At 44.8% G+C, this 11,164-nt stretch overlaps 5 non-coding genes across 5 annotated transcripts; all 5 read right to left on the bottom strand.

Annotated features, from left to right (window-relative positions):
• Positions 1-283: 283 nt before the first annotated feature.
• trnay-gua (transfer RNA tyrosine (anticodon GUA)) lies at positions 284-371 on the bottom strand. The gene is given in 2 exon segments: positions 284-319; positions 335-371. It is a non-coding gene; the product is annotated as a tRNA-Tyr (tRNA).
• An 857-nt stretch (positions 372-1,228) lies between these two features.
• On the bottom strand, positions 1,229-1,316 carry trnay-gua (transfer RNA tyrosine (anticodon GUA)). Its single transcript is given in 2 exon segments — positions 1,229-1,264; positions 1,280-1,316. It is a non-coding gene; the product is annotated as a tRNA-Tyr (tRNA).
• Positions 1,317-1,507: 191 nt separating this feature from the next.
• On the bottom strand, positions 1,508-1,589 carry trnas-uga (transfer RNA serine (anticodon UGA)). Its single transcript has one exon. It is a non-coding gene; the product is annotated as a tRNA-Ser (tRNA).
• A 4,320-nt stretch (positions 1,590-5,909) lies between these two features.
• On the bottom strand, positions 5,910-5,997 carry trnay-gua (transfer RNA tyrosine (anticodon GUA)). The gene is given in 2 exon segments: positions 5,910-5,945; positions 5,961-5,997. It is a non-coding gene; the product is annotated as a tRNA-Tyr (tRNA).
• Positions 5,998-6,219: 222 nt separating this feature from the next.
• trnay-gua (transfer RNA tyrosine (anticodon GUA)) lies at positions 6,220-6,307 on the bottom strand. The gene is given in 2 exon segments: positions 6,220-6,255; positions 6,271-6,307. It is a non-coding gene; the product is annotated as a tRNA-Tyr (tRNA).
• Positions 6,308-11,164: the final 4,857 nt, after the last annotated feature.

Below are 11,164 nucleotides of genomic sequence, written 5' to 3'. Positions count from 1 at the left end.
TGGATATCTGCTCCTTTGTTCTGGCGTCAAACCAGCAACCTAAGGATGTCAGCTCTGCTCTCCTGCAGTCCTCCACTCTACCAGCTGAGCTATCGAAGGATCTGCGCTGCTCGAAAGAGCAAAATAAATCATTTATTCTTGGATTAAAATTGGATTAAAGCTTATCTGACCTGAAACAAAAAACACAACGCTGCCGGAAACAGAAGACTAACATCTAAACCATCATCCACTGGAATGATCTGAAGGGGGATGTTTTGTGTTTAACACATCCACTAAAATTTCCTCCTTCGAGCCGGAGTCGAACCAGCGACCTAAGGATGTCAGCTTTGCTCTCCTACAGTCCTCCGCTCTACCAGCTGAGCTATCGAAGGGGGGCAGGAAAAGGCAGTCCTGTGCTGAGTCACATTTAAACTCCATCTATAAAGTACGTGCTAAAGCAGATTCCATATTGAATCTGGGATGGGGATCACAATCTGCCTGGAGGTTGTGGGAGAGTTGGATGATCACATAAACAGACGGCAGCGTGTCCAGTGCGAGGCCGCAGAATTTGGGGGAAAAGCTCATATTCACTCGACAGCGTCACAATTTTCACTTTCGCACACGTTGAGAAGAAAGAAGAAGAAGAAAAGCGAACAGATCAGAGTCATCGAGGAAAGATTTAACCCATAAGGGTAAACCAGACAGAGAGCAGGCTGACTGCCACAGAGCCACCCTGTTCACCTTTTGTCTACCTGGACTACATCAAGTCGTGTTGAACTGAAAGAGAAAGTGAGAGGTTGAGCCGACACACCACAGCTGTCCATTCAATCAAGAAACAATTTAGGTCGGGGTTTGCAGCGACCGCAAAAGCCTCCTCCTTCTAGCTGGAGTGGAGCCGGTATGACTTCCTGTGGAACGAAGTCTGTTCACCGACTCAAGTGATGGGGGTGGGTCTTATTGAAAGCCAGTCCAGGTTCAGGTGCTTAAATCGTGTCGGGAATTGTTCATGTTCATAAATGCTGTCAGGAGGGAGCTCGATACCTGTTTGTGGTTTTCGGATGTTCAGCTGACACGAACTCCACTCTTCCTTCAGAGTGAGGAAACATTTCAAAGTGTTTCAGATGTAAACCTGACTACGGATATCTTTTAGGAAAACCCAGCATCAGTATATTTATGTTGACCAGGTATTACTCAGGTCCTGAAGAACTGAACTGAAGTTTGTTCAAACGACTATTTTGTGAAAAAGCAATCCTTCGAGCCGGAGTCGAACCAGCGACCTAAGGATGTCAGCCTCACTCTCCTACAGTCCTCCGCTCTACCAGCTGAGCTATCGAAGGGATGCGAGTGTGTCAGCATCATAATTGGATTGTGGTTTTCCTTATGAGACAAATCTAAATGAGTTCAGTTTTTCATTGATCATGAAAGCCGGATCCGGCCCGCAGGCCGTACAATGCCCAGTCCTGGTGGGTTCAGATTTAGGGGCAAAGTGTTTAAAATTTAAGGAATGTGAAGGATGCTTAAAGATTCTCGCTGTGAGCAGGATTTGAACCTGCGCAGGGAAACCCTATTGGATTTCAAGTCCAACGCCTTAACCACTCGGCCATCACAGCTCCTCTGGTGACTGTCGGCCTCCGTAAAGGCTCCAGAGAGACAAATGGAGCGGTGGAGAATTAAAAAAAAAGCAACTTAACAGTTGACGGGAACACTTTGATTTGATTTTCTCATCCAGAACAACTGCTGAGCAGGAAGGAGGATCTGTGTGTGCTGGTGAAGGACGCTGTGTCAGGACAGATGGCTGATAAACACAAATCTAACAACTTCCCGCTCCAAAACAACCTCTAATGTGGCATTTTCCAAGAATGTCACAAAGATTTTGTTCCTCGCACACTGATTGTGAGCCCTATTACATCTCAACGGAAATATGCGGTTACATTGTGGAAGAATTTGGGAGTTTAATATTTGAAGCGCTGAGGCTTGTTAGCTAAAAGTTACACTGCTGTTTCTCCCCCAATCTACTGAGCAGATCCACTTTTCCAACGCTCCCATTATGGAGACTGGACAGAAAGCAAGTTCCAATAATGCAAAGTTCAGGGAATCGATTCTGGTGTGTTTGTGTGTGTCTGACAAACGTTGGAAAATTCCGTTAGATCCAAGCCAAAAATTTGATCTAAATTCAACGCGGCATTTATACATGACAACATTTAACGTTGACGGCCGATCGGTCGCATATTTTTGTCCCAACGGTGAATTTCTTGCATTCCAAAAAACTGGTGTCGCTTTCGTCCAGCCATATCACGTATCACCGTTGAACTCCCTCAGAAGCTGCTTGCATATTGGAAACTTCATTCATTACTGCAAAAAAACGGCCCTCTCCACATCTGTTTTACAGCTGAGCTCGCCCTTCTGCAGCCCCTGAGCTCCGACTCTGAGAGGTTTTGTCGCTGGAAAATTCATAAATTAATATCTTTGCAGCAGAGATGGAGTCTGTTTAACGGGGAAGCAGCCAGGCTGGTTAGCCGAATCCCTCGGAGGTGAAATGTGTCGAACCTGAGCCTTGGAATTCTGGGAAATGCATTTAGCGCTACTCCCACAGTAACAGAGTGAGTTTCATACCAATAGAGCCCTTCCCTGCATTCAGTCACCAACTCCCCTCTGTGCATGGGAAACCGTAATTTCCCCTTTAATTACATTATGCGCAGAGTCTCCCAGAATATTAGCTCCAATGGGAGAGGAATGTGCAGCACACTCGCCTGGCCACCCCGGTATTGTCTATACTTCTGAATGCGGTGTTTGTTTTCGGTCGTGTTTTCTGTAAACCCAAAACACTGGAGCCTCTCAGGGAAACAGAGGAACGGCCACAGCGGGTTGTGGGATCTGTGCTGCTGCAGATGCAGATGTTTACTCGATCAACCAAATACAGATATAAGATTTCACGGGAGGGAAGGGAGAGGGAGGAAGACGCATCTCCAGCAGCGAGGTGCAAATCTTTTCAAAATCTGAAATATTACATTCATGAAGTTCCTTACCTACAAATTGTAGCATCTGAAGTTCTTATGACTTCTTAGAATAAACCCAGATGCACCTGTAGTGATTTACTCTCCAATAAATGAGTAGATGGTCTTTGATTGGAATCTAAGGCGCTGGACATCCTCAGATAAAAGCAGTGACACACTTGTGTTGTGAACAGATTTGTGAATGTATGAGTTCATAGCAGCACACGCAGCCACTTGTTGACAGCTGGTGTAAATGTTGTTGTGTTTCTTCCAGTTTCTATGAACGTCTTTCACTACCTGTTAAAAAAGACTGCTGGACTGTGAAAACCTTTGAGTTGAGCCTGCACAGGCTGGGATTAAAAAACATTTAATAGCTGATGGTGTTGGTGTCTAAATGGTGGAGCATGGTTATTAAATAATCAACGGAGCCTTACAATATTTCCCTGAACGATGTGGAACATCAGTGAAATCCAGTGAAATCTGAGAGAGAAGATGAGCCACCGATGGATTTAGTTTCACGTCATGTCAAGTCGCTGCTCCCTCTTCCGCCCTCATCGTGGCCAAAGTTTTTGCCCCCGATTACGCAGAGCACCCGTGCAAACTTCACCCCCTGCACTTTTGTGTAACATCTGGTGATTAAAGGAAAGTGTGATTGTGTTGTTTTGGAAATGCACGCTCCATGACACGCAGACACAATCGTCTGTCTGGGACTTAATCCATATTTGCACAGAGTGCTCTTCACCAGTCACTCCCATATAATTACGCCGCTAAGCGTTTCAGAGGGAGACAGGGGAGGAGATCTGGGTGGTCTCCTCACTTCCTCGCTCCCTCCAGCACTTCGACCGGAGAGCTGTGATTCACCGTCATTAGCATTCCACCGCAACAACCAACCAGTGATGTGAATGAGGAGCAGCCACAGCGGCTCCATATCTGCCCCCCATATTCACCTTTGGTAACAAACCGGCCGTCAGCTCCTTTTTTTTTATATCTTTGTTCTAAATCACTGTCTAATTTTCTGCATTTTCTTCAAAAAGGTGTCCTAAACACCACATTCAGCACATTAACGTGAGCATTTTCTCACTCAGTTTACTCAACGGTGCTATTTGTAAGTTTTGCTCGTGCTACTTAAAGAGCTTCACCCGACTAGATTTTAGCCTCGACGTGCTGCTGATTCAGAGCAGACTGGATTTATTATTGGGGGATTAAAAGACAGGCCAACCAGGCCAGGGCTGAAGAAAAGAAGCTAAGCTGGAGGGTTGTTTTGTTGAATTCACGATGTTTCTTCACTGTAGGGAAAGCAAACTTACAAATAAGGCTGTTTGGATTTAAAAAATCATTGATGAAGGAAACATTTGTCAGGCTGTTGTTGGTGAAATCAGACTTAACCGGCTCAATCCAGACAATGTGTGTGTCAACATATGCCCTTTGCACCTCAGCAAAAAGTAAATACATCTGGTTTAAATGACAATTAAGCGAATTTATGCTAAAAGTCAAAGTAATGTTTGTTAAAGCCTCAAATCCAGGTGGTCCATTTTACATCCTCCCGGGTGTGGGATATGTTTTTGACGGATGGGGACGTTTCCCTGCTTCGCTCATCAAATCCGGGTGACGAGAACATGATGTCAACTTCTTCCACTGCTGGCAGCCTCAAAAAGGTCGCAGCACAAACTCCCAGCAGAGACATCAATATCTTCCCTCTGCCGCCCGCCAACAGGTGCTCAGTGTCGAGTAACAACATGACATAACATTTTCTGCCTTGTCCATCACAAGATCTGCCAAATAAACATTTCTAAGCACGGTAGTTCTGCATGCCAGGTCACTGTCAGGACAATTATTGTGTCGGCGAGTTTGTCAACAACTGAAGCCAAGTCCAGTCACACAAAATTAATGTTAACTTCATGCAGATCTTTCTACCCCGGCTCCTGTTTCCTGTTGTAGCCGTTAGCTGTCATCCATGATCATTTATGGCTTAGTGTTTGGATTGCGTCCTTGGGTTCTTTTGTGGCATGTCCAGCGAACGATCCGGGGATTTAAGTTCAGTGTCACTCATTATTAAGTTGCTCTGGAAAAAAAAAAAAAAAAAGAGGACCCGTTTCATTCTTAGCATGTAATGCAAAATGTAGGCACGGCTGCCGAGCTCGCTGCCGAGCTCGCTGCCTGCCCAGATGCTTTAGCCTGGAGCCATATTGACTCCTGCCTGACTACCGGTCAGCATGGCCGCAGGCGCTGTTCACGCCCGCTCATGCCTGAGCCTACACAGAGACGTCAGTCTACAAAGTCAGGCTCACTTCCGATTGGACGAACCCAGGGCCAAAAACCCAGAGAAGCCCCCCCACACCACCCTCCAACCCCCAGGGACACACAAGGCCATGTTGTGGTACCTCACTCTTGCTCTCACTAACCCTTTCTGTTTCTGCTCCTGAATACTGATTTCATATTGGCTGACTGGAATCCACAGATTCTGCCACAGATTCTGACTGTGACAGGTTTGGTTTATTATAAAATAATGTGCGAGTACTGGATTATACAAAAATGTTGTTTTTGTGCAGCCATGGATAAATTACAAAACAGGAAAATAGGCTGAAATATTTCTATGCATTTTTAGGTTGTTGAGAGATCCACCTAACTTCCTCATTCCTTTTTTGCTAGAAGCTGTGTTTAGGCAGATTCTCTCTGTAGATTTGAAGATCAATGTGGTCTGATCTCCCCCTTCGAGCCAGCGAGCTAAAGATGCCCGGACCACGATGCTCTCCTGGAGTCCTCCGTTCTACCAGCTGAGCTATCGAAGGGTGAGCAAAATTCCTATGATAAAACTCGAGTAAATCTTAGCTTAGCAAAACATAACCAAACCATGTGTGTACAAAGCTGAAGGTGTTTTTACGTTCAAGGGAGATAAAGCAAGTCCTCAGTTTAACAGGACAGCTTTAAAAACTCCTGTCCTTCGAGCCGGAGTCGAACCAGCGACCTAAGGATGTCAGCTCTGCTCTCCTACAGTCCTCCGCTCTGCCATCTGAGCTATCGAAGGGCTGTTTCCAGGAAAGCAGTGACAATGACTGCATTTGGAGAAGAAAACTTGCATAACAAAATTGGATTGTTTAGCTGACCTGAAACAAAAGCACAACGCTGCCAGGGAACTGAAGACTAACAACTTCACGCGTGAAGCCATTATCCACTGACACAACGGAAATGAGCTGAAGGGGGATTTTTTTAGGTTTAACAGATAACAGCTACGTTTACAAAAGCCTCCTCCTTCGAGCCGGAGTCGAACCAGCGACCTAAGGATGTCAGCTCTGCTCTCCTACAGTCCTCCGCTCTACCAGCTGAGCTATCGAAGGGGTTATCAGCATTTGGACGCAGCACCGAGTGAGACGGCTGCCGAGTCAGCAGCTGTTCAGCCAGCTGGGACTGTTTTATTGTGAGGTGTTCTGATTTCAGTAGTAACTAGGTGAGGAGGATGAAATAAGGTTGGATCAGTTTGTCTTCTGGTTCGCCTTCATGGTTCATAAATCTAACTCGGCTGTATTTGTCCCCACGCCTGATCTTAATCACGATACGAGACGGTTAATCATTGATTTTTCAGCACTTATTTTTAGCTTCACCTGTCTCGTATGCTCTGTTGCCATGTCGGTGGAATATCAGATCAGATCAGATCATTTATTAAACTCAAACCCAACTCATGCTGATAATTTCCCTGCAGACTAATAGTTTTTGTCTCCTTGTGTTGTCCATTTAAGGACATTTAAGTGTGGCGTGATGATGAAATGCCAGTGTTACAAACCATAAAATGCAGGCTTGTGCTGCTGCTTTGTGTCCTTTGCCCTGTTTTGCAACATGCTTATGCAAAGCCACCGTGTCTCGACTTGACTTGTGCTGCACTCTGAATGAATCGCGGCCAAGCTGCTGACTAATAGGCCCCCCCCCCAAAAAAAACACCATGTCACCACTCCCTGTGTCCGGAGCGTGGGTGGTGGTAAATAGGTTGGGGGTTGGAGATGCTGGTGGGGTTGTAGCATTGTGTTATTTGACTGACAGGGGGACAGCGAGGGGGGACGGGTGGCCCTGGTCCAGAGACAATGCCTGAGAACATGCTGCCTCTATGCTAAGCTCTCTTTTCTGCGGCAGGGTGGGAAACCCCTTACAAATAACCATCACAAGGGTGGTTCATGCCTTTATTGTGACTTGGGAATCTGCTCGGCGGAAAACGTTACAGATCTCACGCCGCCGTGCGCCAAAAACAGGACGTCTGAGGTGATTGGCTCAGGAGAGGAGAAAAATGTGTAGCTAAACATCATTTATTGTTTCGATCTTGTTTTTTATATTACACCATCCTACAAGCATGAGGTTTAAGTGTTGGTTTTATTTAAGAAGTCTTTTTAACAGACTGTAGTTGTTGTGGATTGATTGAAGTTTACAAATGAAATTAGCAGCAGCACACGTAAAGTCCTTTAGTTTCTCTGTAAATGTTGAATATTGTACATTTATTTATTTACACCCTTTGACTTTTAAAGCTTTTTTTATGGTCATAGTGGGACTTTTTCTTTTGTTGTAAAGGCTCCAATAAACACACTGTTCATCACTTTGTATTGACTTCACTTAACGGGGCGAACAATGCAAAACTCAATCTGGGCTTTAGCTGGAACACACCTCCTGAGGTTGAAGCTGTTTATTCAGAGGCTTAGGACTGTATTCAGTGAGGAGCTGTAAGAAGGAGGAGGACGGGGGGGGGGGGGGGGGGGGGGGGCATGTCAGAGTATCCACTTACATTTGGCCCAATTAACAATACAATGCTTCGGGGATTTGCAAAGAATCAAGTGGGCCTATTTGTCAGCATACATCTGTTAATTATTTGTGTAAATTAGGTCACAAACAATAATTATCACCTACGATTAGGAAAGAGGAAGAAGAGAGGGAGCTGTCATTAATTGTGTTTAAAATGCTGATAACACCAATTAGACAGTAGATTTTGTCCCGTCCCTGCTGATGCTGCCGCCGCCGCCCACAGACCACTTGCCCCCGTCGCTGAGATGAAACTCATTACGCTTCCCCCCACAGAGCTCCCAGTCACACTGGTTCAGCTGGTCAGCCATTCAGCTCCGGCTCACAGAAACACACAGAGCTGTAACAGAATCTGGCATGAGGTCATGAAATTTGAGGGCAAATCGTTCCCAGCATGGAAAACGATACTGTGGGACTGGCACTGACAGTGACCCTGTGAGAAAACACAAAACACACATGACCACTGGGAGTGCAGATGAAGGAACATTTGGAAGGTCAGTGTGTGTCCTCAAGTTGCCAAATAACCTGCTGAAGCATCCTTGACAGTGAACTTTTAGCTACTTCTCCAGTGTGTGTGTGTGTGTGTGTCTGATAAGACAACAGAAAAAAGAACCAACAACACACAGCAACAGCAACAACAGGTCCAAATTACAAACTTGGGCAACCTGCTCAAAACGTCACCTGTGACTGGACGCCTGAAATTTGGCAGCAGATGAGAGGATGAGGCGTCTCCCCCGATTGGTCGCCCCTCTGAAGGACGGCGGCGGCAACATTTGTCACAATAACAGAACACAACAAACAATCTGAGCAAACAACAGAACTTTTTAAAAATGACAAAATGGTAAAACTAACAGCTGAAATGACAACCTTTTCAAAGTGGCTATCGTGATTGTAAAGTCAAATTGAAGTCTATGGGAAAATGGCCTAAATATTCACCGCCCAAGAATGCAGACACGTTTTCATTCTCATTAAATATCTATTCAAGCAGGTTTAAAGATGTTTCCTGTTGCCAATATCTAGATACAATACGACATGCAGCGTTGGAATGGAAAGGAAACGGCAGACAGCCTTTCCTGTTGACTGTCCGCGCCCAGTCTGCAGGTCTGAACTTGTGACTTTAACCTGTAACCTTTATCTGCTCGGTATTCAGCAGCCTTCACAGCTTATTATTATTACAGTATCTCATGTCTGTGACTTTTTTTTATGCCCTGTTCAGAGACATTCACTGTTGGCTGTTCATGAACACACCGGTGAGTTGAGGCCAAGAACCTCAGGATGAATCATATCTTTAATACATGTAATTTTCTTAATTGCATCACAAGGTATAATCTAGCGCGAAATTGTGGGCACTTATCATGTTTCATTCATCACTATCCAGCAGATTGATGCTTTCGTATCAAAAGAGCTAAAAGGTTTTCAAACCCTCGTTCCAAGTGAGAGTTGGTTGTGAAAAATTCAGATGAATAGTCTGTGTGAAGCAAATTCCTGTTATAGGATGAAAAGCTGCAACTTATTTATATGTACAAGAACATTTGGCCCAGTTTCCAACATGGTTTGACCTGTAAATCATTTTGTGTTTCCAGGTCTGGTCCATGTAGAAGATGAGCTGTAAATTCAGTTTGTAAATGTAAAACAGATTAGTTGTTGCGTGACCTTCATTTCACTCATGACCTTCTTTTTTTTTTTCCTTCTTCTTCTTCCCCCAGCGGGGCTGCAGCCACCCAGTGCAAGTTTTATTTTTTATTGTGGATTAATCAGCTTGACAAGATTTTGCACCAACAGAAATACTAACCCCAACCCAAAACAAGAGAGGTGTGCGTTACTTTGATCCATGTCGGAATGGTGAAAGAAAGAAAGAACTGTAGCGGATCCGTTGGGATCAATATCCAACAACCTCCAACAATGCAACACAATCCACTCCTCCAGGACACAATAAAGCAAAAAGTAGAGAAGAAGAAGAAAAAAAACAACTATACAATTATGCATGTATAATACCTACAGGCATATCAGTTATTGAGCAACACTAAAACACCCAAACAGTAACTGAAACAATGTGCTGAATTAGATATTGCTTCCTTTTTACAGATGCAGCTAATTCAACAAATTAACAAAAGAGCCAAAACACGCAACAATACCGGGAAGCAAGTTCATTTTCATTAAATGATAACACATTCCAGCCAATCAGGCTTTTATACATATTTCTTTTTTTAATTTGCGTATTCATAAATTCCGGGCACGGGCACATGAACCTCAACCTTTGTTAATATGAATATATTGTGAGGCATTTGCATAATCCACTTCATAATCCACTGCAGCACTCGGCAGTAACAAAGATAAGGAGGGGTAGCCACTGTTTCTCCTGGGAACGCTACACAGATAAACGAAGCAAAAGAGACCCACTTTCTGCTCCTATTATGAGATAAAAAAAAAAAAAAGAAACAGGAAGGCTTTGCAAAGTTTTCACTTTTCAGTGCATTTCCCTTTTAGAGACAGATGGTGCTGGAATATCACTATTTGTATGCACTTTTTTTTTTTTTTTTTCATTATTATTATTTCACAGACAGAAATTTACTGAATTTTCCACAGAGGCGATGTGCACGGGTTATTTATGATTTTGATTACCCAGCTGAAATACGCCAAAATGTTTTCCGCACATAAACGGAAAAACTCCGGTGTGCAGCCGGAGGAATCACAGAGTGACAAATGAGCAAACAGAGAGCGAACTCCCAGCTCGTCCTGAACATCACTAATGAGACCTCTTTCAGCTTCAGTGTGGATGGAAAAGTGTGTGTGTGTGTGTGTGTGTGTGTACGACTTTTCTGAGAACATGAATGTGTGTGTCGTGACTGAGGCGGTGAAAAGCCCCCCCGCAACTCCACAGTCCTTCCAAATTGGCCTCTGGGATGACGCCACCACACAAGTACATCCATCCCCGCTGTGCTGCATGCATTCCTGGTGTGTGTGTGTGTGTGTGTGTGTGTGTGTGTTTGGACAATGGCAACACTTCCTTTTTGGCCTAAATGGCAGGGAGCCCCAGCCATTGTGGCCTGATTAGGGCTCCCATTCAAGCTCTCTGGGATTTCTAATTGCAGGGCCTTGTGCGGCGAACCCCCCCCCCACACTTCCCACCCCGCTACACTACCCTCACGACTACTGTAAGACTTAATGAGACACAATTACTGCCCCCTAGGAGTCCTAGAGCGAGCCAATCACAAAGAGATACAGAGACCCCCAGTGAATGGCCACTCGGAGGAGAAAGAGACAGAAAGAGGGAGCAGGATGGGGGGGGGGGGGATCACAAGCCCTCATTGTCCAGAGAAAGCACAGAGAGAAGCCTTTTTTTGGAGAAATATAAATGTTTTTATTTAATGCCGGCTCATAATTAGGCCCCTGAGAGGGAAAGGGAGAGCCAAAGG

Source organism: Echeneis naucrates, chromosome 17, assembly GCF_900963305.1.
Source record: "Echeneis naucrates chromosome 17, fEcheNa1.1, whole genome shotgun sequence".
NCBI lineage: Eukaryota > Metazoa > Chordata > Actinopteri > Carangiformes > Echeneidae > Echeneis > Echeneis naucrates.
This window is presented reverse-complemented; position numbering and strand designations above follow the sequence as displayed.